The 25,409-nt window shown below is 43.4% G+C and overlaps 1 long non-coding RNA gene across 1 annotated transcript in view; it reads left to right on the plus strand.

Annotated features, from left to right (window-relative positions):
- The first annotated feature begins 21,859 nt into the window (after positions 1-21,859).
- Positions 21,860-25,409, plus strand: part of LOC109284395 (uncharacterized) — a 37,147-nt gene continuing 33,597 nt past the window's right edge. Inside the window, exon 1 of the long non-coding RNA XR_009462947.1 lies at positions 21,860-21,945. This is a non-coding gene — a long non-coding RNA (uncharacterized LOC109284395). The remainder of the gene's footprint in view (positions 21,946-25,409) is intronic.

Raw genomic sequence — 25,409 nt, forward strand, 5'->3', positions numbered from 1 at the left:
TTCCTAATAGCCCCTAGAGACTTCTTCACTACTTCATCACTTTGGCTTAAAGCCTGATTTTAATGGAGTAATACCAGTTCATACCAGTTTTGAGTCTGGATTTTAACATATTTAGATGGATCCTGAAGAGTAATTTAGATGGGTGGTGTAACAGGGTGGCCAGTTCCCTTATGGGATGACCACTCTGTTAAATAACCCCAACTAGGTGCCTGTCCAATTTCTTCTTGAACACCTCCAAGGTAGGGGAAAGGACCACCTCCCCTGGAAGCCCATTTCACGTTTTGGCAACCCTCACCGTAAATAATTTCTTCCTGACATCCAATCTAAATCTACTTTCCTTTAGTTTACAGCTGTTATTTCTAGTAACCCCGAGGGGTGCCCTGGTAAACAAAGGTATCCCCTGTTTCCCCATGGCCCACCCTGATGAGTTTGTAGACAGCCAAAAGATCACCTCTCAGCCTTCTTTTGCGGAGGCTGAAGAGATTCAAGTCCCTCAGTCTGTCTTCATAGGATCTTACCCTCAGGCCACCAACCATATGAGTAGCCCTTCTCTGAACTCTCTCAAGGTTATCCACATCCCTCTTGAAGTGTGGCACCCAAAACTGGATGCAGTACTCCAACTGCAGCCTGACCAGTGCTGCATAGAGGGGAAGTATCACCTCCCTAGATCTGCTCATGATGCACCTACTAATGCAAGAAAGAGTGCAGTTTGCCTTACTTATTATTTCATCACATTGGCGACTCATGTTTATTTTTGCATCGACTAAGACTCTGAGATCCCTTTCCCCTGACGTGGTGCTCAGAATGGTAATTCCCTGTCCATAGGTGTATTGGAGATTTGTTCTCCCCAGGTGCAGCACTTTGTGTTTATCCTTGTTAAATTGCATGCTATTCTTATCTGCCCACTTCCCTAGTCTATCCAAATCTACCTGGATTCACTCCCTGCCCTCCAGTGTGTTAACTGTACCCTATAGTTTGATGTCATCTGCGAATCTGGACAGAGTGCTTTTAACCAGAGTGCCCTCATTCAAGTCACTGATGAAGATATTGAACAGCACTGGTCCAAGGACAGAGCCCTGGGGAACACCACTACCCACATCTCTCCAGGGAGAAACTGCCCCATCCACCACCACTCTCTGGGTGCTTCCCATAAGCCAGATTTTCACCCACCTTACTGTGAAAAAATCCATATCAGCTACTCAGTTTGCTTGTAAGAATTGGGTGCAACACTGTGTCAAAAGCCTTTTTAAAGTCCAAGTAAATAACATCTATCTCCACCCCTGAATCTAAGCACTTTGTGACCTGGTCATAAAAAGAGACCAGGTTAGTCAGGCAGGATGTGCCTGCTATAAACCCATGCTGGTTCCCCCTTAACATTGTATTACCTACTGCCCCCCCAACCCCCCACCCCCATGTGATCCTTTATGATTTTTTCTAAGGTCTTGCCAGGAATAGAGGTGAGGCTAACCGATCTATAATTACCTGGTTCCTCCTTCCTCCCTTTCTTGAAAATAGAGACCACATTCACCCTTTTCCAGTCTTCGGGGACCTGTCCTGAGCACCACAAGTGCACAAACAGTTGGACCAGTGGTTTCGTAATGACCAGTTCGTTTAGTACCCTTGGGTGAAGATCATCAGGGCCTGCCAACTTAAATATGTCCAACCCCTCCAGGTGCCCTTTCACTAGGTCAGCGCTAACTGTAGGTGGATTGGTATTTCTCTCATGCCAGGCTAAAATCTTATTGGGAGGTATCCAGGAACACAGATGCAAAGAAGTAATTTAAAAGCTCTGCTTTATCCATCCTGTCTGTTACGAGTTGCCCTAGTCCATTCTGTAGTGGCCCTATGCTACCCTGTGCCGCCTTCTTGCTCCCTATGTACTTAAGGACTTTTTGTTCCTCTTAATCTTTGTTGCCAACTTAGGTTCAGTATCTGCTTTGGCCTTGCTCACTGCTTCCCTGCAAGTGCGAGACAAGCAGGTCTACTCTTCCTTGGTGGCCGCCTTCTGCTTCCACAGCCTGTAGGCCTCTTTTTTCCTCTGAAGGCTCTCCTGGATTTCCATGCTCAGCCAAGAAGGTTTTTTGTCTCTTTTGCCTCTCTTTGTGTGAACTGGGATGGTACCCCTCTGTGCCTTCAGGATCAATCCCTTGAGGAAATCCCACCCTTCTGGGACTCCCAACTCACCGATGTGATTACCCCTCAGTCCCATTCTAACTAATCTCCTGAGCTCGTTGAAGTTGGCCTTCCAGAAGTCTAGCACTTCTACCCTACTTGTTGTCTTTCACACCTTTCACCAGATAGTGAATCCTATCAACTGGTGGTCACTATCCCCTAGGTGACCTTGTACCTGTAGATCCCCCAAGTCCTCCCCTGTGACCAGCACCAAGTCAAATATGGCATTTCCCCTTTCTTCAGACCAAGGTTGGATGCCCTTCTGGAAAAGTAAGCTTTAATCAGGCAAGATGTTGTGCTTAGGGTGTGGGTAACTGGTTGAAATGTAAGGGCTTGTGATGCGACTGAATGGCCCCTTTGGGCTCTAAACTTTGTGCATCTTTTTAGTTTGTTTACAAGGCACACCTGACAGCACATTGTGTACGGTTACATGCACTACGTTTTCTTGTTTGGCATTTTCTTCCTGCTTGAAGACATTCTTATAAACTTTAATAGGAGGGAGAAACAGTCCTTAGGATTTTAGCAGCTTGTAAAGAAAATGATGCAAGACACGCATTATTTTTGACTGGGTGTTTAAAAATTAATCAATATATTTTAAATAATTTACAATGTATCAAAATGACAAAAAAGTCTCTGTCAGTCCTGATCTAAAGTACGGAATAGTATACAAAGATAACTGGGTACATTGCCAATTTCAGAACAAGCATCCGTGTGACAAAAGTAAGAGTTAAGAAACTTGATTTGTTGCCAGCCTGGTCCAGGGTCTCAAGAATTTTGACTTAAAGACTTAAGTCAAAACACTTAAAACCATCCTTCTGACTTGGGAAAGTACTTCAGCCATGCCTGATTTGGAGCATAGGATTTAAGTATGGGCTTAAGAGCCCATCATAGGAATTTGCTGAATCACAGGAATCCTAAATTCACAGGCTGCCATTTATCAAAGCAGTGCTAAACATGTTCACTTCAGCCTCCTGCGCACCCCACAACCACAAAGCACTTTATGGGAACCCCCACAAATACACAACAGTGTGGTATAGGTAAAAAGCAGGCAAGGGAGGTTGGGTTCAGCCAATATCCTGCCACTGTATAGGTAAAGTTAATGTATGTTTGGAAGATCCTAGGAAGAGGACCATGCCCTATCCTCCAGAGGAAGGTCAAAACCCCTACATTCCTTGCCAATTTGACTTGGAGCAGAGGTGAAATTTTCTTCCTTGATCCTAAATCTGTGAATATGTTTTGCCTTAAATGGAAGAGCAAGCTCCCCCTTCCCCCCAGCCAGGTCTCCAAAAGGTTTCCAAGTATCAGTAGGAGTGCCAGGATTTGCCTTCTTGCTATTTTCTTTCTGGGGAAGGGACTGCAGTTTTACTGCAGGGGACAGGGCACATGACTCCCAAGCCATCTAGATATTCCATGATACCAGAGCCTTCCCTGCTACCTGACAAGATAGCTAAGGTTGTGCTGTCATTGTACCCTTATCCACACCTGTGCACCGCTTCTTGAAATAGGAGCAGATGTTAGTGTGGAGACTCCCCAGGTTACCTTTCTTGAAAATTCTTCAGTGTTGCCATTGAACAATGCTGCATATGGCAACTGTCTCCAAGTTCCTCCCATTTCTGCTCTTTCTCTTCTGTATCTTCATAAGCACAGTCACATCAGTGAGCTTGGATGTAGAAGAAAAGAAATGACTATTTTGGTTCCAAACCCCCTTTTCCTGGCACTGTCAAATGGCAGTGTAATCACTTACTTTAATGCCATCAGCTCAGCACTTCAGGGATCTGATTCCTTGGAAGTAATGGGCTTCTCTCTAATATAATTCATTGGATCAGATGCTAACCATTTCTAATTAGCTTAATTCCAGTCAGGCAAATATGCTTTAATCACATTTTCCAGCCCAGGAATACTCAATTTTTATACTGATTGGGTATCTTCCGCTTAGCTAAGTGAGACTGAAGGAAAAGTTTTTCATTTGCTGTAAGATCAGAAAAAAATAAAAACACATCCGTTGCCCCACTTTGAAAAGTAAAACTTCTCCACTCTTGTGTGTGCACCCCTCCCCCTTCTGTAGTTGTTGCATTTGAGATTCCTTGTGGAGAGACTGGCTTTCATAAGCCTCAAGTGCTAGAAAATCTGATAAAGGGGGGGATTTCTCTTGGACCCTAAAAGGGTGCTACTGATCATGTCATTACTCAAATATTTTACTTTAATTGGGTTACTAAAGCAGATGCACTAAACTGTGCAAACAGTCTTGCCCAGGGGTGGGCAAAATACAGCCTGTGGGCCAGATCCTTCCCACCAAGTGACTGGATCTGGCCCATGGCTGCCCCTGCAGTGCTCTTCATGGAGCCAAGCCCCACCTGCTTGCCCCAGGGAAGCCCACACTAGGTTCCTGTCAGTGCCCACAGCCTGGCCCCAGCCAGCGTGTGCAGCTTTCAGCAGGACTGTTCCCAGTGTAGCTGCAGCTGGGTACTGCTCTGCTTCCCCTGCCTCCAACAGTGTCTACTGCTCTTGATCTTGCTCTCTAGGCGAGCAGCTTCAATTGGGTGACTCCTGCCCCAGTACACAGGGCTCTGGCCCCAGCTCCTGGGAATGTGGCTGGGAGCTGAAGCAAGAGCCCTGAGTGCTGGGACAGGAGCTGCCCACCCAAAACTGCCTGCCCACTGGGAGTGGCACAGCACAGCAGGAGCAGGAGCTACCATTGGAGGCAGGGGAAGTACAGCAGCACCTGGCTGCAGCTGCACCAGGAACAGCTCCCCTGGAAGCTGCTCCTGATCTTATCCCTGGCACAACACACTGCTCCGTGTGAATGGGCAGCTTCAGCCAGGCAGTTCCTGCCCCAGTGCACAGGGCTCTGGCTTCAGCTCTTGGCTGCTTTCCCAGGAGCTGGAGCCCTATGTGCTGGGGCAGGAGCTGCCCGGCTGACACTGCCCACTTGCATGCAGCGGTGCGGCAGAAGCTGCCACTGGAGGTTGTGGGGAACAGAACAGCTCCCAACCAGGCTGTGCTGTGGGGACTGGCAGGAACACTACACAGGTTGTCTTGGCATGAGCGGGCAGGGCTCAGCCCCATGCAGAGTGCCACGGGGGAAGTGTGGACTGCACTGCCTGGGGCAGCTCCCTTCCCTTATCCACAGCAGGTTCCTGGGGCTTAGTGCCCAGGCAGCCCCTTCCCACATGCACAAATATGCGCTCTCTCCTCCCCCTCACACACCTTCAGAGCTGTCATTGCCTTGTGACCTGGCCCCGCTCTTGAACACGCTCCCTGCCTACCTGCAGCTGCATAGGGAGTTTTGGTGAGCTGGTGGGGGGGCTGAGGCATGGTGCTGACCCAGCCTACAACAGCTCATCAAAACTCCCCATATGGCCCTCGGGCCCAAATAATTGTCCACCCCTGCTCTATACCAATAATAATGCATAGACACCAGTAAGCATGAAAATATTACCAATGCTGTTTGGGCCAGGCGATACTCCTGCTATACCTTGGATCTATAACTAGCATTCCCAAAACAGGACCCTTAGGAAAATTGTTCTCCCAGCAGTGCTGCAGAGCTGGCAAACCCTGCTACTAGTTTCTTTGCTGAGTCTGACAGTCTAATTCTGCTAATTGTTTAACATCTCTTGTGAGAGCCCTGAAATCTCACAGGCCCAGGTTTGTAAGCAGTGGGCTCAGGTGTATTGTAGACTGGCCACAGCTAAGAGGAGGGTCATAAAGGCTGTTTATAGATGTTATGTTTTTCTAGATTTAATCCAGACTGTAGTCATCTCTCTCTCTCTCTCTCTCTCTCCCCCTCTCTCTCTCTCTCATATGTTTTATATTTTTATATAAAAATTTTCTTAGCAAGCTTTCAGGTTTGAAAGAAAGGGTTTTTAAACCCAAAAGCTTGCTAAGACAATGTTTTCCAACTATTTAAGTTGGTCTAATAAAAGATATCAAATTCATCCAAAGAACCTTGATTGCCTATGTCCTTAGAGTAACATGGCTACAACCTACGCCCCCAACGCCTTAGCATGACTAAGTATCAGTATCTTGACTAAGCCCCCAGCCCTGCCCAAGCACATGGGTGCTACGTGCCTGTGAAGAAGGGGGGCAAGCCCCCTTGATCATCTATAAACCCTTAAATCAAATTGAAATTTGCTGTATGATGTGAATCAGTTAGAAAATGAGTATGTCTACAAACAGCCAAACTTATTCCTTGCTTGGTTGCATAGCAGCTAGATGTGTAGAGGCAACTGACACAGGATGATAGCGATCTTCATGTGGTCATACTTCAAAAAGGATAAGTAGAAGGTTTTTATCCTGTATTTGTTTCCTGCAATGATGGACCTTCCCAGAGATGAACTGCGCTTAAGGGTAGCTGTTAACTTTGCCAAACAAAGCTAGAAGTGATTTGGGTCTGGCAAGTATAAGTTTTGCCATGTAATGCAATGAAAGTTATTCCTTTCCCATTGATGCCATGTTCCATAAGAAATAGGTAAATGCTATTCTTCTTTCCATCTAGAATTTTTTATTGTTCATCTTCCATGAGGAATTTAATAGCAAAACTCTTAATAGTTCAAGAGTCTGGTTCTTCTCCCTTTTTGGTTATACAGATTTCTCCTCTGAGTATGTTGTTCTTAAAGGGATTAAAAAGGGTATGTTGATGCTGTGATGCTCAGTCAAGGTGCAAAAAACTTTATAAAATAATTATGTTTTAAAATATTTCCTGTAAATGATAGGGGTCCATATCCATTTAATCTCCTCTAGAGTTTTCTTCCATGCTTCATTCACCATTTAATTTTATTCAGTATTAGAATATGGTATGTAAGCGTATTTGTTTATTCAGTGACATTTTTGAACCCTTGCCTCAGAGTAAGGATTTTTTTCTTTTATTAAGCAAGCATCAGAATTTATTGTAACGTGGAATATAAATCACGCTTCTAACCAGCACCCAGATATCATAACATGTGGTGTGAACTTGTTCAGAAATGTACAGAACTTATTATGAAGCAGTTAGAGACATCAAATGTCTGAATGCCAATTACTGAAATATACTTTTAACTTTCCTCCATATTATGCGTGCTACAAAAAACCTTTGATTTACTTAAGAATCGGAGTATGTTCACTAATCTTTCATTGACTATTCTAATAATCCATAAAAGCTTCCATTTAGTGACAACTTTAATAATACATAAAAGGCTTCTGAATTAGACTACAAGTCTCAGGGGGGAAAATGTACATGATTTTAGCTAATGGGCTACTTTTATAGCTTATGTTTTAGAAAAGAATAAAAATGACTTTGAGTACATTGCCCATTCAACAGCAATTAAAAAGTGCAAGTATAAGGAGACAGGACTTCCTTCCTGTGAAGGCTCACAAACAATCAAAGCCATTCATAAAACTGATCTTCCATCGGGTTTGTACATCTGCTCCTACATAGTCAAAACAACTAAGATATACAGAATCATGTACACCTTGCATACAGATACCCAATTTGCACATACAAATACCACATTTGTATGTGCAGATACAATATCTATGCATACATATTTTTATCTTGCTGTACACTGTGGGTATGTACATTTGCTACTCACCACTGTTGGAGACAGGGTACTGGGCTGGATGGACCTTTGTTCAGACCTATGGCAGTTCCAGTGTTCCTATGTGTGATCATGCCTACATTAAAAAGATAATCATAAGCAAAGAACATTGTTTAGATAAAATAAAGATAAGTGTGATATTCTGGAGGAGGGAATTTATGTCTATAGATGATCATGATGTAGGCACTACAAATGTGGTGTGTGGGGACTTGTGTTTTTTAAGGAATGGGGAAGAGGTTGGAGTGATTTACCTTGGAAGTTACAGTATCTTTTCCTCTACAATGAACTTTGTAAAGGCAATGGTAAAAGGAAAAAAAAACAACGCTTTTTAATATTGTAAAAATGCATTCAGACACCTTTGTTCATGAGACTCTTTTCAGGGTAACAAATTGACCTCCTTTCATAAAAATGGGACACAAGTGAAATATCAAAATTGAGAATTCTGAAGGCTTCAATCCTGATTTCCCAAGTAATGCTCATTTTCCTTGGCTTTGGAAAATAAAGAGATGTGGGGGAGTGAGAGAGAGATGACTTGTCAGTTTCTCCAGCTGCAGCAAAAAGCTTATGAAAGGTCAGAGAATTTACTGTGGGTTTGTGTCTGTTGATCCTTAGAAAACATTTGGCAATGCTGGAGTGATCAATAAATGTTGGGTTTTAGCAAGAAGTTGTGGTGAGATTTTACTAAACAAAAATATCAGTATTTTATCACCTGCTGCAAAGGAGTTTAAATGCTGCTTTCCAAGACCAGAATGTTTCTATATATTATGAACACCCATGTATTTCATCTGCTTTTATTTAATATTTATCATGGATTAGCAGATCAAGTGACAGCCCTAGTTGTCAAAGGAAGTATAACATGTGTTGTGTTTAATAATTCTGTTTGGTTTCTGGTTTTTAGTTTGGAGATGTGTTAGCAGGTTTTGCATTTCTTGTCATGGCATGGTCTGGATCCACTCAATGTGTTTTGTGCCATAGGAAGTTTGCTGCTGGTGATGAGGTTAGTGAGGTCCAGTGCTTGTTTGAAGTCCAGGATCAGTGGTTCTGGGAAGAGATCTTTAAGAATGGGTCTCCTTCTAGTATGGATTGCAATTGTTTTGAGGATTTTCCATATAGGTTCCAGGGAGGGATGATATGTCATAACCAGTGGTGTGTGATTTTGGGGGCTTTTCCTTCTGTACTGAAACGGTTCTTCACGTGGTATCTGGGTGGGTCTTTCAAAAGTGCGATCTCTTTCAAAAGTGTCAACATATCTCTACCACCCCCAAAATTACTACACCCCACAGCAGAGCCATCACCATTCCTGGATCCTACAGCTGCAGCTCCAGAAATGGAATACATCTCATTCAATGCACCAAATGCCCTGATGGAAAATATATTAGAGAGACCAAACAACAAATGCGCACCAGAATAAATGCACACTGGAAACCTAATAAGGACAAGAATACTGAATTACCTGTGTGGGGCACATGTCTCACAAGAAAATCACTCTCTCCCATCTTTCAGTTATAATCCTCAAAGGGAATTTACAAAACAACTTTCACAGATGAGCCTATGAACTTCACTTCATCAACATCCTGGATACAAAAAATCATGGACTAAATATAGACACTGGATTTATGACGCATTGTAATCTGCCTAACATCTGACTCTCCACTATATACCAGCTACATTCATTCCCCTTCTCCCTCCCCTTAACCTCCCAGCCTGTCTCTCACCCACTGACTCCTCAATTTACATCTTCACTGGCTGCCTGTCTTGCACGCATACCAGCCTCTGGCCTCTTTACTATTCATTGCATCCAGGAAGAGCACACACCAACTGCAGATGCTTCCTCAGCCTGATGAAGGGTATTTATACCCAAAAGGTTGCAAAGAAAACATTTTTCAACTATCTGAGCTGGTCTAATAAAAGATATCAGATTTACCCAAACAACTTTGTCTGCCTATCCCCAGAGCTAGTCTTTACAAATTAGGCACTGTAGGAGGATCAGCCCTTGGAGGCCTATCACCAGTCTTCAGCCCTCTGGGTTCCTGATTCCAGGCTAGGCTTTCTCATGGAGCACCCTACCAAGCACCCCTTGGTTGCCTTCATCCTCTCCTACAGCTGTAACCCAATCCTCTGGTCTTTAGCAGTTCACAGTAACCACCCCTTGCACCTTCCCACCCCGAGCAACAGTCTCAATCACTGTTGGGTGCCTTAGTCCAGGCTCTCCCCAGGCTTTTGTGCTGCCTGGCTGGCCTTGTCTACAATAGGCCACAGTCCAGCCCTGGCCCTCCTGGGTCTACTCATGGTTCCCATCATCTCTCAGTGCCTGGAGCTCCCCTCCTCGAGAACAGCCTGGGTTAGACTGCCTACTCTGGTTCTGGCCCTGTCTGTTCAACCCCCATCCCCTTCCCAGTCACATGCTCCTGACCAATCTGCTCTATGAGCAGCCTGCCCCCAAATGTATTGAGCTCAGGTGAGCTGCAACCCTTTGCTGCCAGGAGCTCTCAAGTTGCTACAGGCAACTCTATAACTTTTCTGCCTGCTTATTCCCAAAAGCAGCTGATCCTTGCTCAGCTGTCTCCAGCAGAACAGGGCTAAAACCCGGCACTTTTCTCTCTTAAATGGGGGCCTTGGCTCCCTGTTGCCTCCTCCCTGTCTTTCTCAAGGCTTACATCAGGGGATCATTGCCTGTCATAATGGCTCTTATTCGCTGCACATTAGGTCATGCACAGATTGTTTTACCTGCTCCTTGGTATCCATGTGACTGTTGACTCCAATCAGGCTGCTTTTGGGGGTTCTTTGGTCATCCTAGTTTCTTGAGACATTGCCGCTGGCATGGACTCTTCTTCATTGGACAGTGCTGTCTTCTGGACCTTCATTCCTTTTCCTAGCTGGTCTTGGATGTTCTTGGGGTAAGATTTTCTTGGGTCTAGAGGGTCAGTCAGTCCTAGCCCCACTCTAGCACCCCTTATGACCTGGGGCCACCACTGTACTTTGTGAGCCTTTGCTCAAAGATCTGCATGGGGACCTGCTCTAATGTCCACCCCTACTTGCACAGGTCTCCTAAGCAGAAATTATCCATTGAACATAGAGGCTGCCTTCATGGCCTCTTTGAGTTGTTCATATATGAAAACACCCCAGTCTAGACTCTTGCTATCTTTGTCCCTTTGGATACCTGCCCACTTGAATGTTCTCATTTTGCCAAGTATTTCCTTTAACACCTTCCAGCTGTCTTTAAAGTTTAGATTATCTACAAGAACAGATTATCTACCCCTTCATCAGTCTCCAGGTTGCTGTTGTCATAGGAAGGACTGCCTGTGGCCTTAAAAATCCCAGGTGGCAACCTCTTCATTCCAGTTGCCCTGTCAAATCCCCTGGCAGGCTGTGATTCTCTGTGACCTCCTTGACTGTCCAGGCCCTCACTAAAATTCAAAGACATCTCTCTGAAGTCAATTTGTTTTATAATCTTGAATGTCTTCTTTGTGCAGTCCTTGAACTTAACTGCCCCACAGCCCCTGGGTCTCCCACCAACATTTTGGAACAGTTTTACAAATGTAACTCCCCCAACTGTCTCCTTCAAAAGACTCTCAAGGCATTTATACACATGCTGAGGGGAGAGGCCCTTTAATTATAGTGGCTCCGAGAGCTGCTCTAATTGAAGTGCCTGGAGTGTCTCGTGAACCAGCACTCCATGCTTCAAAATGGAGGTGGGTGGTGCTTTATCTAAAGCAGTGGTTTCCAACATTTTGTTCTGCGCCCTGCTGCTGGGAGTGGAGTGCAACAGCGGCAGCCTCGGGGAGGGGCAGGGGAGCTCCTGGCAAGTGGCACGGCTCATATTTTTCGTGTAGTGCCACCGGCATTGCCCCCATGACCCTCATTTGGGTCATGACCCAGGGTTAGGAACTGCCGATCTAAAGCTAGTTGAATGAGTTTTAGTTAAAACACTCCTGCTGCTATTTTGAAGCACAAGGATGCTGATGCATGAGACACGGGAGGCTGCTGGAGCATGATAATTGTCATACTCCAGCAGACTTGATTAATCAAGACTGCTCTGATGAACTAGAATTACAGCATGTCAGAGCAGCCTCGCTGCTCATGTGTAGGCACACTTAATGACTACTTCATTTTCCTTGGGAGGTTACTTACTGTTGGCCACTTGGAGTCTCTGCAAATACCACCTCCTCATTCAGCACTTCTGGGTCACGTGTGCTGGCTTTCCTACTGTCAACAGTACTCTGAGTAGGTACCATAACCTGTGCCATGTCATCCTTGCTCTGTTGCTTCTCCAGATGTTGCAGCTGCTGAGGCTGCCTCTCCATGGCTGTAGCCCCCCTTTCCACCTTTATCCCTGGCACAGCTCTGGAGGCTTCTGCCTCCTGCTGGCTCACAGGTACAAGGGGTGTCCTTGCCATACAACTGAGCCTATTAGCCTTCAAGAAATGTTGGCTCAGATGGCTAGTGGTAATCCTTTAAATGTTAATCTTGTTAACAATTTCATTCCTTCTGTCAGAAAGGAGAGGTAAGATGACCTTCTCACGTGCAAATGATATATCATTTGGCAGAAGCTGGAGCTTCTTTAATAATAGATGTTCCACAGTTTGATGCAAGTTTCATGCCTTGCTACAGTTCTGTAAAGTTGAAGGCAGGGGGTGCCAGATGCTGCCGAATGCATGCTGATACCTGACTCCAGAGCTAGCTACACCTGTTGGTAGCAATTAGCAATTACTATTTTGAAAAGCCCCAGTTAAATACATGTGCAATAAAGACATACTACTGCAGTTCTTTCGCTTTGCATTTAAAATGCATACAACTAGGTTTAATTAAGGCAACTTTGGCCATTTAAAGAATGTTCTAAAATTACCTGTGTGTATTGTGACAGCTTTAGAATGCTTTACATGGCAAAAATCATCATGTGTATAGGCATCCCTAGTTACAGTTGGTGTGCAGTTAATCAGAGTACATACATTGGAGTTCAAAGATGCAATGTACTCAGGCAGTTTATGCACTTAACATACAGGTACATAAGAGGGACTGCACTATAGTTGATTTATAATCTATTCTAAAGAGGAGTTATACTTGTGAGTAAGGGTAGTAGCAGAACAGGCCTGTAAGTAAACCTGGACGGTTTTTATCTTGCCTTACAATCCTTGACTCATCAACAATTTCCATTTGCTCATAGCTTTTAAAATAATGATCCTTGACACTAGAATGCTGATTTCAGTTGAAAAGCAAATTATTTGGAGAGAAGGGAAATTTACATAACCACTGTTTTTCCAGGCTGAAAAATAATACAGCCCAAACCATTCCCTACACTTAGACAAAGGGAGCCAACACATTGGTGTGTGTTCAATGGTGCGTAAATGATTTTCAGTGGGAGTGTACATGTTGGGGGAGGGGTTATAGGGGGTGTTAGGTGATAGAATTGCACAGAACCCAGGTTCAGTATAGCGCTGCAGAGAGAGTTCAGCCCACAAGGGTTCTCCCAGGCCTTTATATAGCTATACAAGATTCTCAGCGATAGGTGCTGTAGGGCTTGGGTCCACAACAAGTTGACGTCTTTTCTGAGTGAGGACTGGCTAAAGGGGAAACTGTAACAGTTTCCCTGCCCCCCTCCCCCACCCATTTTAGCCACTGCCTACTGTTGAGTTCTTGCCCTCCATTACTTTGGTGTTTCATTCTATATAATTTGCTTGGGAGTTGGTTCTGCAGGGAGATCGCCTCAGACTCCCCAGCAAGCTCTCTATATGGAGCTCCTCCTTCCCTACACCGCATCCTTACCACACCATGACTCTGAATTTCTGAAAATAATTCACAACGTATGGTTCCCCCAGTCTCAAAAAATAGGGGCTGTTTGACTACAACCAATGTCTAAAGCAAATAAACCCTGGGACCTACAGTTCATCGCACAGTCTGGGATTCAATGAGGCTATTGCCCCTTTTAAGTCCTAATTTTCCATCTGTGTTCGCCTAGTAACTGGACAAATTAAATTCAGTTCAAAAAGCCAAAAGCAAAACAAATGACAAACACAAGAAACTAACAACAACAAAAGAAAAAGATATAGTTTCTTTGTGTTCAAGAGGGCAGCCCTATCCTTGTAGGGGCTTATCCCACTTGAGCCTCCCCATTCCCCTCTTGGTACCTACTTTATGGCAGCGGCTTCTGATCGGCTCCACAAGCATGATCCTTGAACCTCTGCAACAATGCTTCCTCTAGTGGCAGTCCTCTGACTGCCTATACCTTCCTCATGGCACCTCTGGCATTGTTGGGAGAGCCTCCAACGTCCCCAACTCTCATATACTGGAGTGTCTCTCAGGCTGCCCCTTACTGGGGCTGGAAGTATCTGGTTCTTCCTCCACCAATCCAGAGGAAGTATTCACTTGAGAAATGTAGTGTTCCACTATGTGCTCCTGCAGTGATCTTTACCTCTCCTGAGGTAAGTACAGTGAAATTATTCTCCTTCCCATGGGTCCCTCCAACTCTAAAACCTTTACCATCACAAGGTTCTGTCTAAATATCCAAGTCCCAGGTGCGAAAACAGTGCTAATAGGCTGGATGTTTCTTCTGTTAGCAAGTGGGCAGGGAGAGGATGGGGAAGAGCTACAGCTCCATCTTCTAAGTAAAACTGGCTGGCCCTTTACTTACAGCTGGCTTTACTTAGGGAGGCAGAACTGTAGCTCCTCCCAAGCCTTTATGCTCTACTCTTGGTAATGGACTGATGATGCAACATAACCCATTCCAATGTGGAACAGAAGAGCTGTAGAGGTGTTGTGTGGGTCAAGTATCAGCTTTTTATTTTCTCTTTGATTAGTTAAGGAGAACATCAGGAGCCAGGTTTTGCAGTCAGGGTTGGGTTTCTGATATTACAGAGACTAGCTAGGATGCTTCTCTGCCACTGAGCATCTAAAAGAAGGCTTAGAATGAAAGTGCCTCAATCTGCCATTTCCTCCCAACAGAAATACTAGCTTCCAAATTATTTAAATCTGCACTAGCAGTGCACAGCACAGTGTATCATGCTGGGAAGAAATAGAGCTGGCAATGCACATTGTTTTGTGTGATTTTTAAAGAGCCGTGGGTGTGATTGGCATAGATCAAAATATAAATTATTGCAGTTTTATACATTGGCCTGTGGAAGCCCTGAGGATATGCTAATAAAAAAGAGGTATGGTACAGTACAGAAGGAATGACAAAGCAAAATAAAGCTGAGACTATGTGATAGCGTTTTTCTTAGATTTTGGCATAAATGTGAAGGAACATAAAAATCATGTTTTCATTAAGAAGTTGGATTTGGTCAGCTTTTTTCCAGGACACATCACATTCCTATTACTCAGTCTCTGTGAACTGCCTGTTGAACCCATGGTGTAGTGACACTTGACTTAGTTACTGGGCTGGATCAAATTCATTTCTGTAAATTCTGGTACAAGCCTAGGTCTGTTGCTGGCTACGTAGTAAAGAGTATGTGCTTCAGCATGTTGCGCTGGGAAACAATCATTTCCAGCAGTGTCATTTAGTTTCGCTTTCTGACACAGTAAGAAATGAAGTAGCATCCAATAAGAGACTCTCTACAGTAAAATGTATTTGGCTCCTGCATGTAGACTTAAGTATTTTCCTCTCAAGGTAATTACTCAGCAATTAGAGATGGGCTGTAATAAAGACCCTGGATTGGAATGCTCCTATGCTTTAATAGGTCTCTGAAATATTAGTTCACCTTTTTTAATGGGCACCAATGGAGGATAAAGAGTTACGCTAGGCTCAGCCTGGCTATTTGGGCCGTGCATTATGAACGGGGCTTTGGCCGAAGTTCCATTCCTGGAGGGACCTGCTGAGTGATTGTCAAGTGCAGTGCTGTAATTTGTGTTGACTTGATTTCACAACTTCAATTTCCCTGCTTGAATGTTGGTACCTAGTGAAAGCAGGGGTTCAGCTTTCCTTTTAAAATGAACACTGAGCAATTTTCCCAACATGCACATTTTCCTTCTTAGGCCAGTATTTCAGTTAATCTGTAGCATGTAAACAGCTAAAAGGTCATGTCAGCCTCTTTGTGGATGGATTACCTCTCCTGCTTGCAGGCTGGAGCAGCATCTTCTGGAAGATGGGGAACCACAACAATGGACGTAATATATGGGCCTGATCTGCAAAGAACAGCATAGGCAGAACTTTACTGTACTGGCTGCAGGTGGGCTCCATGAATGTAAAAGGGGTTGAACAGGGCAACTCACAACCTTAAGGGAATTGCACATAATGATGTGCAGTATTGCAAGGCTTTAGGGTAGACCCAAAAAGAGGATTTATGTGGGACTTGCGCATAAGTCTGTCACAATAGGTGCCCAGATCCAAAGCTTCCTCAAAACCTTTGTACAGCAGCTGCCTAATCTTGGAATACCCTAAACTCAAGAACCTGAGTTTCTAACAGGTAAAATCCTATAGATGCCTAAATGTGTGAGTCTGGCTGACCTGAAGTTACATTACTTCCGTGGTATTACTGAGCACTGTGTTGCCTGGCTTATGTCTTTGCCTCATCAGAATTCACAAATAAAGGCTTCTGTAGCCTATCTTGCCCTGTGGGTCCACCTCAGTCAGTACACTGAGCACATCTCATGCATTTGGCTCTGTACAGAATATAGCTAAAGGATAGGCTGTCCTCCACTGTTGTCCAAAAAGAAAACTCCAGTAAAAAAAGTCTGTTCACTCTTTTACATTCACCAGCACAGAAACTGCCTTCCTCCAGGTCCTGATCATCTCTTGCCCAATGAACATTTAATTATTCCAATGCAAAGTGGAACAGTTTTAACACAGAGCAAGGACCACCCCTGACTTTCAGAATACCTAATAGCTTGGTGCTTAAAACACTTGTGTGCACAGTGGAGAAGGGGGCTTGAATTCCTTCAAGCAGAGGAGGGAATTGGACTCAGGGTCCCACACCCCTGGGGCAGTGACCTAACCACTGAGTAATTAGATTAAAAGGGGTGTCATCATTGGCTGTATTTTGAAAGAAAGGACTAATTCACCCTTGGTTTTTGAAAGAGAGGCCTTCAGCATGTAATATCAGGAGAGGTATGCCTGAGCCCTAGAGAGACTTACCTAGACTTGCCTCGCTATTTCCTGTTGGTTTACCTAGGTGGCTCCCAGCTGAGCACACTGGCCTTTGTGCATCCCATTCTTAAGTACCTAAACTTCCCCATGCTTTTATAGAGGGAACTTGGGCACCCATTTTGGATGTTTTTTTTAATTCTACTGAACAGCCAGGTGCCTAAAAGTTAGGCACAGCAATGCTTGGTGTTATGATACCTATATCCCATTTGTGAATGTAGACTAGCGACGTTTTCACATTCATAGTTAAGGTAATTGATCAGTTGAAGACTATTCCAGTAAGCACAAGCCAAAGTGATTATCTTTTTTGTCCATCTCTTGTTTGTTTCTGTTTGCCTTTTGCTTGAGCAAACATGTCAGACAAGGACAGAAATGATTTGTAGAACCACAAGCTCCTCTTAGCCCAAAGGCTCAAAAGAACGTGGTTAGACAAACCATGTTCTGGGCATTCTGTAAACTCCTATTCAGACCCCAAGTGTCATTTTCAGAGATTAGAAACCTCCTTTACCTTAACCACAGGGAAACATCACTTCTCTGGAAGAAAGGGATTTTTAGGACTGCCTATCATTGGGATACCAAGGATCCAAGTGCTGTGCCTAATTTTAAATACACATACATTTTATTTTTCCACAAATACCTGGAAGAAAAAGCTCTTTACAGTTAGATTCATAATCCTTCCTCATTCAATTAAGGGTAAAAAAAACTTCTAGTACACTTTCATCTTTGCAGGGAAAACTTCAGAGAAAATGGGAAGATTTCCCATTTAACATTTCTAGGGTAAAAAACAAGCAACACCACCTCCAACATTTTCACGATCCTTTCTCTGTAATTACATAGCACCAAAGTTTCTTTTCTCTCACCAGTTCACCTTTTCATTTATTTTTTTGCAATTGTTTTGAATTCTCCAGAAGACTCCCTTCATATGAGGTTGAACCAGTATGGAATAGCCAAAAGGGGAGAATGCTGAACCGATCAAGGCATAATTAGATTATGGAAGTCTCTGCCATTGTTGAAGCCAAAAAATTAACAGGATTCCAAAACACCTTGGATGATGGTGGAGATCAAGTGTATCCAGGGTTGTTGTAATTAAACCAAACATAGAAGGGATCTTCAACTTTTGAGATTAGAAGGTGACCTAATAGAAGGAGGGCAGATCATCTCATGTCTGTCTAATGCAGTGGTCAGAAGCCTATGACCCACAGGTCAGGTCTGGCCTGCGAAGAGGTCCAGTCCAGGCCCTACAAGTCTGGTCTAGCAAAAGGGATCAGTGGCATGAAGCTGCATGTACCACCCATCCCCTTTTCAGCACTCCCTCTGCTGAAGAACCTGCTGTTTTGCTGTGTCTATGCCTCCCTTGCTGCAGAAGGGTCGGGAATCGGTAGCAAGACTGAGTGCAGGCAGCTGGCTGCTCCAGGGTGAGGGAGAGGAAAGGGGACCAAGATTTCTGGCCTGCAGTTATGGCAAACTGTGATCCATGTTGACAAGGTTTCTTGCACACTGAAGCGTCTGGGGCGGGCAGCTGTTGGAGACGGCATGCTGGACCGGATGGACCTTGGGTCTGATCCAGTATAGCTACTCCTCTTTAACTGAGAGAGCTAGTTATTCATACAGAAAGGTTAACAATCTGTAAGAATCCTTCCTCAGTGTGAATAACTCTAACTTCATTTTCATGAGTCTTTTGGTTGGAAGTAGTCTTCCAGATAAAGCTGAGAGGATACCAGATGAAGGCTAGGAACACTAGTATGACTCCATCTTCATCTCTTCAAAATAAGAGAGAGTTTATGAAAGTTTTATGAAAACTTTTATAAAAGTTATGAACATTTCTGAAAGTAGTGTAGTGGACATTCAGAAAAAAATAGGACAGTAGTAATAGAACGTACAAGATATTAAATGATGTAGGTAAGGCAGCAGAAGCTTCAAAAAATGCCCACAATTTCTTTTGACTCAGGTAGATCTGGTGTCCTGTTCACAGATCTCTTTCAGATGCTGGTGAAATAATGCTAAACAATCATTTCAAGTTAAGTAGGCTATTTATGCCTGGCATTTTTTTTTCTCTCTCATTCAGTAAAGATGTCATTAAATTTAGTGCTATGCATTTGCTAGTCTTTGTACTTCAGCTATTTAGCGCTTATTCCTGTATAAAGAGAACCAACAAGAATTTTTAAAAAATCTCTCTTCTTTTATTAAGAAAAGGAGCAAATAAATGTACCTTGTATGATGATGATCCTGCAGGCATTTCCTTCAGAGCAGAAATATGTACACGTGAGATCTCCATCCTTTCAGATACAGAAATCTGCTTATGCAGAGCAGCATACAGGACTGGGGCCCTATATACTTGCCACTCATAAATATTTAAAGATTTTTTTTGCTTTTATTTTACACCTAAATATGGATCATCTATACAAATGCTGGTTTCCATCTCAACTCGGGGATGTTCTAACAAATCCTATAAAAACAGCCAACTGCTATCCAAGGAAGAAAAACAAGTATTGGTTCATTTCCAAATGCTTTACATTTCAGCTGCATGTTACTTTAGATCATCTTTCTTCTAAATTGTGCACCAGAATGGGATTTGGTGGCATGTCTGGAGGCTTCAAGGTTTTGGGATTCCATTGGCTTCATTGTTTTATGAGCATGACATTGCACAGTCCATTCTGTTTAATGTTCCTACTTTAAATTTTGCTTCTGAGATTTTGACCTTTAACAACCAATACAACACCCCTTTAGTATAAGCCGTGACATTTAAAAGTGATACATTATATTATGCCCACATTTTACCACCCTGCTTAAAACCATGTAAAAATAATTATTTCATCCTTAATGCAGGAAATAAAGTCTGTTCCTAAAGAAATACCTTGACATTTTTTGCCTGTGCCTTTCTAATGAAAAGAAGGCATTCGAATGTAAAGAATACCATGCATTGTTATCATTTTTTATCATTTATTTTTATTCTTTAGTTAACCAAAGGTGTGTGTGCATACACGTTTTATTATAGCTTGAAAACTAAGAACAGGTGTCAGAAGATGAGACCAGATGCCTAATAAAATATCTAAGAAAGCTTATTTTTAAGTTAGAATCTATTTATATGGGAGTGATGGCATGAAGATAAGCCTTGAAAAGAAAATGAGACTGCCAGCAAAAGAACTGGCTTGCAGAGAACAGAATGTGAACCATTCAATATACGAGGGCATAACAGAGACACTTTTATTTGAACTAACTTGCAATTTGTACCTGGTGAGGCCATATTATACTTCAATTTATAAGTTAAATGAATTAGAAGGATTCAGACTTAATTGTAGATCAATATGTGAACAAACTGTGAAAAGCAACCACAGTTCTTGAATTAGATGGGGATCCCCTTGATCCTAAACTTTTCATAGGTGAAGGACAAGAGTTTGGAGTTTCAGGGCATAACGGGACTCACAGAAAACAATGTTTTTACAGATAGAGACCTTCCTGCAGGGAATTTAACGTGATGATCATGTGTTGTGGAGAAGAAAGGCAGAGGGGATATAGATTTTTTTCTGGCAAAATACCTTTAGAGTAGTGGGTCTCAACTTTCTTAGACTCAAGGCACCCTTGTTCTATTCAAGGCACCTCTCAGAAAATTCCAGATCTTGATATTCCACTCTTTTTGGTTACAAAAAAAATAGAGCAATAATTTCTACTACAAAGATGTCTCCCTCTCAGTTTGTTGAACTTGAGACTTTTGAGTATTACATACAAATTAAGCAAAATGAAGCCATAGGGACATGAGGATTATGGGTGAAAAGGAAGAAAGTGAAGAGAATGATGTTTGAGAGAAGAGCTAATCAAAATATCAGTGAACTTCTGTTTGGCTGGGGGAATCATTGTAACTCAAAACGCTTCCTGCACTTCTGTCTACACCCTCAGTTGGTGGTGGTTTTCCCTCAGTGAATGTTGGAAAGGCATTATGCCTTCCTTTATGCATTCATCTTGTATTTATACTTCTTTTTTTATTTAAACATGTAAATGATCTTCTAAGGCATCCTGAAAACCATCTTGTTTTAGGAAACATGTCACAAAACATGCCCAACTCAACTCCCAGAAAATCTGCTTGTGAGTCTAGATACTAGTTCATGACCCAGAGTCTGCTCAGACCATGGCACCAGTATCTTTAAGCGTCCTCATCATTTGCTGGATGTGCGCTCCTATATGATGAGGAGCATCACCTACACCATAACTGTCACTGCAGGACTGTTTCAGAAGGTAGAGCACCAACAGGAGAAGGTCCTTGCCACATGGAGTTGACAGATGTCTCTGGCATTTTGAGTGCGTTTCCTCCCCCCGCTTCCAAATGAATGTTGCTGAGGCCAGTTTTGCCCCCACCCAGATATATACTAAGTGCTGTGCTAGTTTTAGTGAGGCAAGTGAGCACTTTGAGGGTAGAATTGGCTGTTCCATTAGGCAGTATGACTTTCTTATGAAGTGGCATGTTTTACAATGAGCTATTCCATAACTCTTCTGCCTCAATGGAAAGATGAAGGCTGTGAGTGATTTGATACAGGGGTGTCAAACTCATCTGGCCCTGCTGCCATGGGCCTTGCATGTGAAGCTGGTCCAGTGCTCACTGCATGCAGAGTGTGGATCAAATCTGTACCCAAGGGCAGCATTGGGGACCAGATTGTGGGGCTCTGTGGGCCTGAGGGCTGGAGCTGTGGCACCCCTGGTTGAGTGAATTCAGCCTCAGTATGTTCATATGAACAGGACAAATGAATATATGAAAGGGGTTGCTTTGAAATATATTAACGTGATACAAACCAAAAAAAAAAAGAGTATTATTGTATTAACCTAGAATAACTCTTCTTGCTTCTAGAGAGTTATTCCAGTTTTACGTCAGTATAAGAGGGAACAAGATTTGGGCCAACATTCGTTCCTAGTCTGCACTTATTCTCTCTTTGATGGGGGTGGGCGGGACATCCTACTGATGATCATGTGCCTACTTGCTCTAGAGTAGCAAGGTTTTTATTAAAAACAATTCTGACCTTTCTCTCATTTTGTCTTTGTGAATAGGCAGAAAAGTCAACTAACCCCTAGATACCTGTCGCTAAGCCAGACAACAAACAATGATGAAAAAACATCCTTCTTTATTTTGCTGGAAAGGGGGTAAGGATTTATTTCTCTGTGAAAGGACTAGTATTTTATTTTTCATTACTGAATTCTTTTGCATACACATTCTGGCTTTCCACATACTTTAGCTGGACCTCAGCATGTGCATCGTTGCTTGTTAAATGAAGGGCTTTGTTACACATTCATTTTAGCTGGCTCCTGGAACTCTTAAGCCCTGGATTGTCCACACACGTCCACACGTTAACACCTGAAACTAGTTTTAAGTACTTTCAGGTGGCTGAAAGTTATGCTACCCCATATTTATCCATGTTGCCCAGCTCATGTTCCATTAATATATGAACACTCCCCACAGATGAGCTGCCCAAGTTGCAGTCCAGCAACTTTGCCTACTCTGTCAACTTTCCACCCCTGGACTTCCACTGCCCAAGGGGCAGTTCTGGCACCAAGCCAACTCCTTCTCCTGTCCCTGGCATGGTGACTGTCCCACCCCAGTGATGCAACCCCATGCAAAAAGCTTACAGAGCACATGCCAGCTAAGCAGGTCTCAGGGCATGGATGGGTCCAGGACTGGGGCCTAGGTTGATTGGGGAGGACAAGATAGGGGGCCAGATCAGGACCCCATGAGCTAGGTCTTCCTTCCTGGGACTGGGGGAATAGCTCCCCCCCAAAGCACCTTCCCTCACTGCTCCCACTTCCCAACCACCCTGGGAAACACAACCAGCACTCCTCACACACCAGTCCCAAATCCCAGTTTATTAAAGCATGAGACCTTCTTTAATTTACTTTATTTGTTTTTAATTTTTTACTTCCTTTTTATTTTATCCTTCAGTAGCCAGCTTCCTTCATTTCACCACCCTTCCTCCACCCTCATTTCCTTTTCTCCTCACATTTCATTACCCCCCCATCCCATTAACCATCTCCCAGTTTCATTTTCCTGCCACCCCGACAACCCCATCTCTCACACCTCCACAGAGAGCAGAGATAGAAGCCTGTCCTGGCTCACCAGCCCTGTAGTGGCAACTCACAGCTGTAGCTCCTCGTCAGGTCCCTGCTCACCAGCCCTCTAGTCGGTGGCAAATCACAACGGTGCAGTTGGGGGACAAAGAAGGTTTTTAGCCTTATAGGCCACGTCCAGACAAGTGTGGATATGGTGTTGCAGACCCATCTGTGGTGCCATACACTGTACATGCAGGTGTTTGCTGCACTGCTACCTTGCAGCATGGTGGGGGGAGTTTGACACTGGGAGATCCCCTGCTCTGCACCAGAGTGCATGGGGCACAGTCGCTCCCTGGGGTCAAGTAGCAGCAGCACAAGGTGTGCCTCTGTTACTTGGCCCTGGGGAAACAAACATCTGCGCTTGTCTGGACATGGCCAAGATGTGACTGCTCCAAACCTGAGCTAGCACTAACACTGATCAACATTTGAACAGCTCAAAGTGCAATGTGTAACAAGGCCCTAAAAAATTCTCTCACAAAGACCAGTTTTGGCTAGTTTACACTGTCCCTAGGCTTGTCCCAGTTGCTTCTACTCTGGGCATGCCAAATTTAAGAAACTGGGCAATGAAACTAATCTAGAGTGGCTCTAAGAGAGTGCCATAACTGTGTCTAAGATATAAATCCTCAGTGTGGTTCTGGGCGTGCACTCGGCACCCCTCTGAAGCCTATTGCCTAACTGTTGGATTTCGTAACATGGAGAGCAACAATGAGTAGGCCAACCATGCTTCTCAGTGATACTCTAAGACGTGGCACAGACTTATGGTTACATTAATGCAATATAATATTGATTCTGTCTCAATCAAAACATGATGTGATCTCTCCAGGCTCCTTCACTTAATCTGTTTTAGCATCTTCGTATAGTATAGTTTGGTGGATGCTACTGCATCAGACAGAAGGTTGGACTAGACCTCTGGTGATCCTTCCCAGCCCTGCTTCTCTATGACTCTCTATAATTCAGACACTTTCAAAGCTATCCTTCTCACTAAAGCACAAACTATTGACAACAATTTCTTATACATACTTCATATGAAGTATGATAAGTACACCTGGCACAAAACAAATGCTTCAGAGATTAAATGATGGAAGCAATTCATCATATTAAATGAAGCTTTTAAGAACTGTGAATCCAAAATCATCAGCAAGAGTTACTTTATCAGCTTAATTGCAGGAACTGTTTCTTTTCAGAATGTCCTTTTCTTTGCTTCAAAAAAAGCATTGTATCTAGTAATTATTCAGCCTTATTAACTCAAAAAGATGCGTTACTCTGTGCACATAAGTTTTTAAGCCAGAAATCAGGCTTCAAATAGCAACATTTTTATATGTATGCCTTACTGAACTGTCTAATCTGAAGAAAGTGTCTGGCAGCCCTCATCCATGTGGATAATGGACCTGACTTAAAGGAGAAGTTTTCTGCTAATGCAGAAATTCAGTACATCACTTAATTGTAATTTCATTCATCTGAAAGGCATTTGGGGGACATGGCACTATTTCAAACATGGGGCACTCAATAGGTAAGGTTTGGGTATACTAAGTTTCTATCTTGTAAGAAGGTGGGGGGTGGGGAGTAACATTACTCCTCCTACTGGGAATCATAAAGTGCAGTTAGTTCTAGTGATGAATGAACTAAAAAAAAAAAAATAAAAATTAACTCAGGGTAAGTGTGACACTCCCTGGCCCTGGATGCAGCAAAGGGCACTTTTGAGAGACACTCCCAGGGTATTGCCACACCTTCTGAGTTTTGCCTCCAATCCCTCTCTGCCACCTGCTGCTTGACTACTGAGAATAGACTAAGATGATCTAAAAGTCACCCCTCTGACCTCTGGAACCTCAGCTATACCTGTCTCACTAGGTCTTGTTAGTCAACAGCAGAAGGGATTTTGCCAGCTAGAACAATGGCTTGGCGGGCATGCAGCCCACCAGGCCATTGTATCCAGCCCGCAGGGCCCCTAAACATTTAGAAAATTAATATTTATCCGCCTCTGGCTGCCTGTCACGCGGCCCTCAATGGCTTGCCAAAACTCAGTAAGCAGTTGTTAGCCTGAAATAATTGCCTGCTTCTAAGCTAGAAGCATCGCACCTTGTTTGGTCGTGTGCTTGGAAAGGATGGATTCCCCTTCTGGAGAAAAGGCCTGCCTAGACAGTCAAATATTCTGAACTCATAACTGGACAATAAGTAGGTTATAAAAGATAGTAAAAAGATTTATTATAAAAACAAGAACATGCAAAAGAAATCAAAAACCATATGTTGAGATACAGATGGAAATAGAAGAACAAACAAACACAAGAGAATATTAGAACAATAATCTGTTCCTGCCCTGAATCTTAAATACAAGCGTGCATTTTATCCTCAACCCAAGAACAGAGTATTTCCCCCATACCTGGGGGGGAAAAAAAACACAGAAGACCCAGGCTTGCAGTTCAGGCAAACTTAAGTAGTTTCTTATCTGGTCATTTACATACATCACATGTTGGATTCTTGGGGAGCCCACACTATGCATATAAAAC

This window comes from Alligator mississippiensis, chromosome 1 (genome assembly GCF_030867095.1).
Source record: "Alligator mississippiensis isolate rAllMis1 chromosome 1, rAllMis1, whole genome shotgun sequence".
Lineage (NCBI taxonomy): Eukaryota > Metazoa > Chordata > Crocodylia > Alligatoridae > Alligator > Alligator mississippiensis.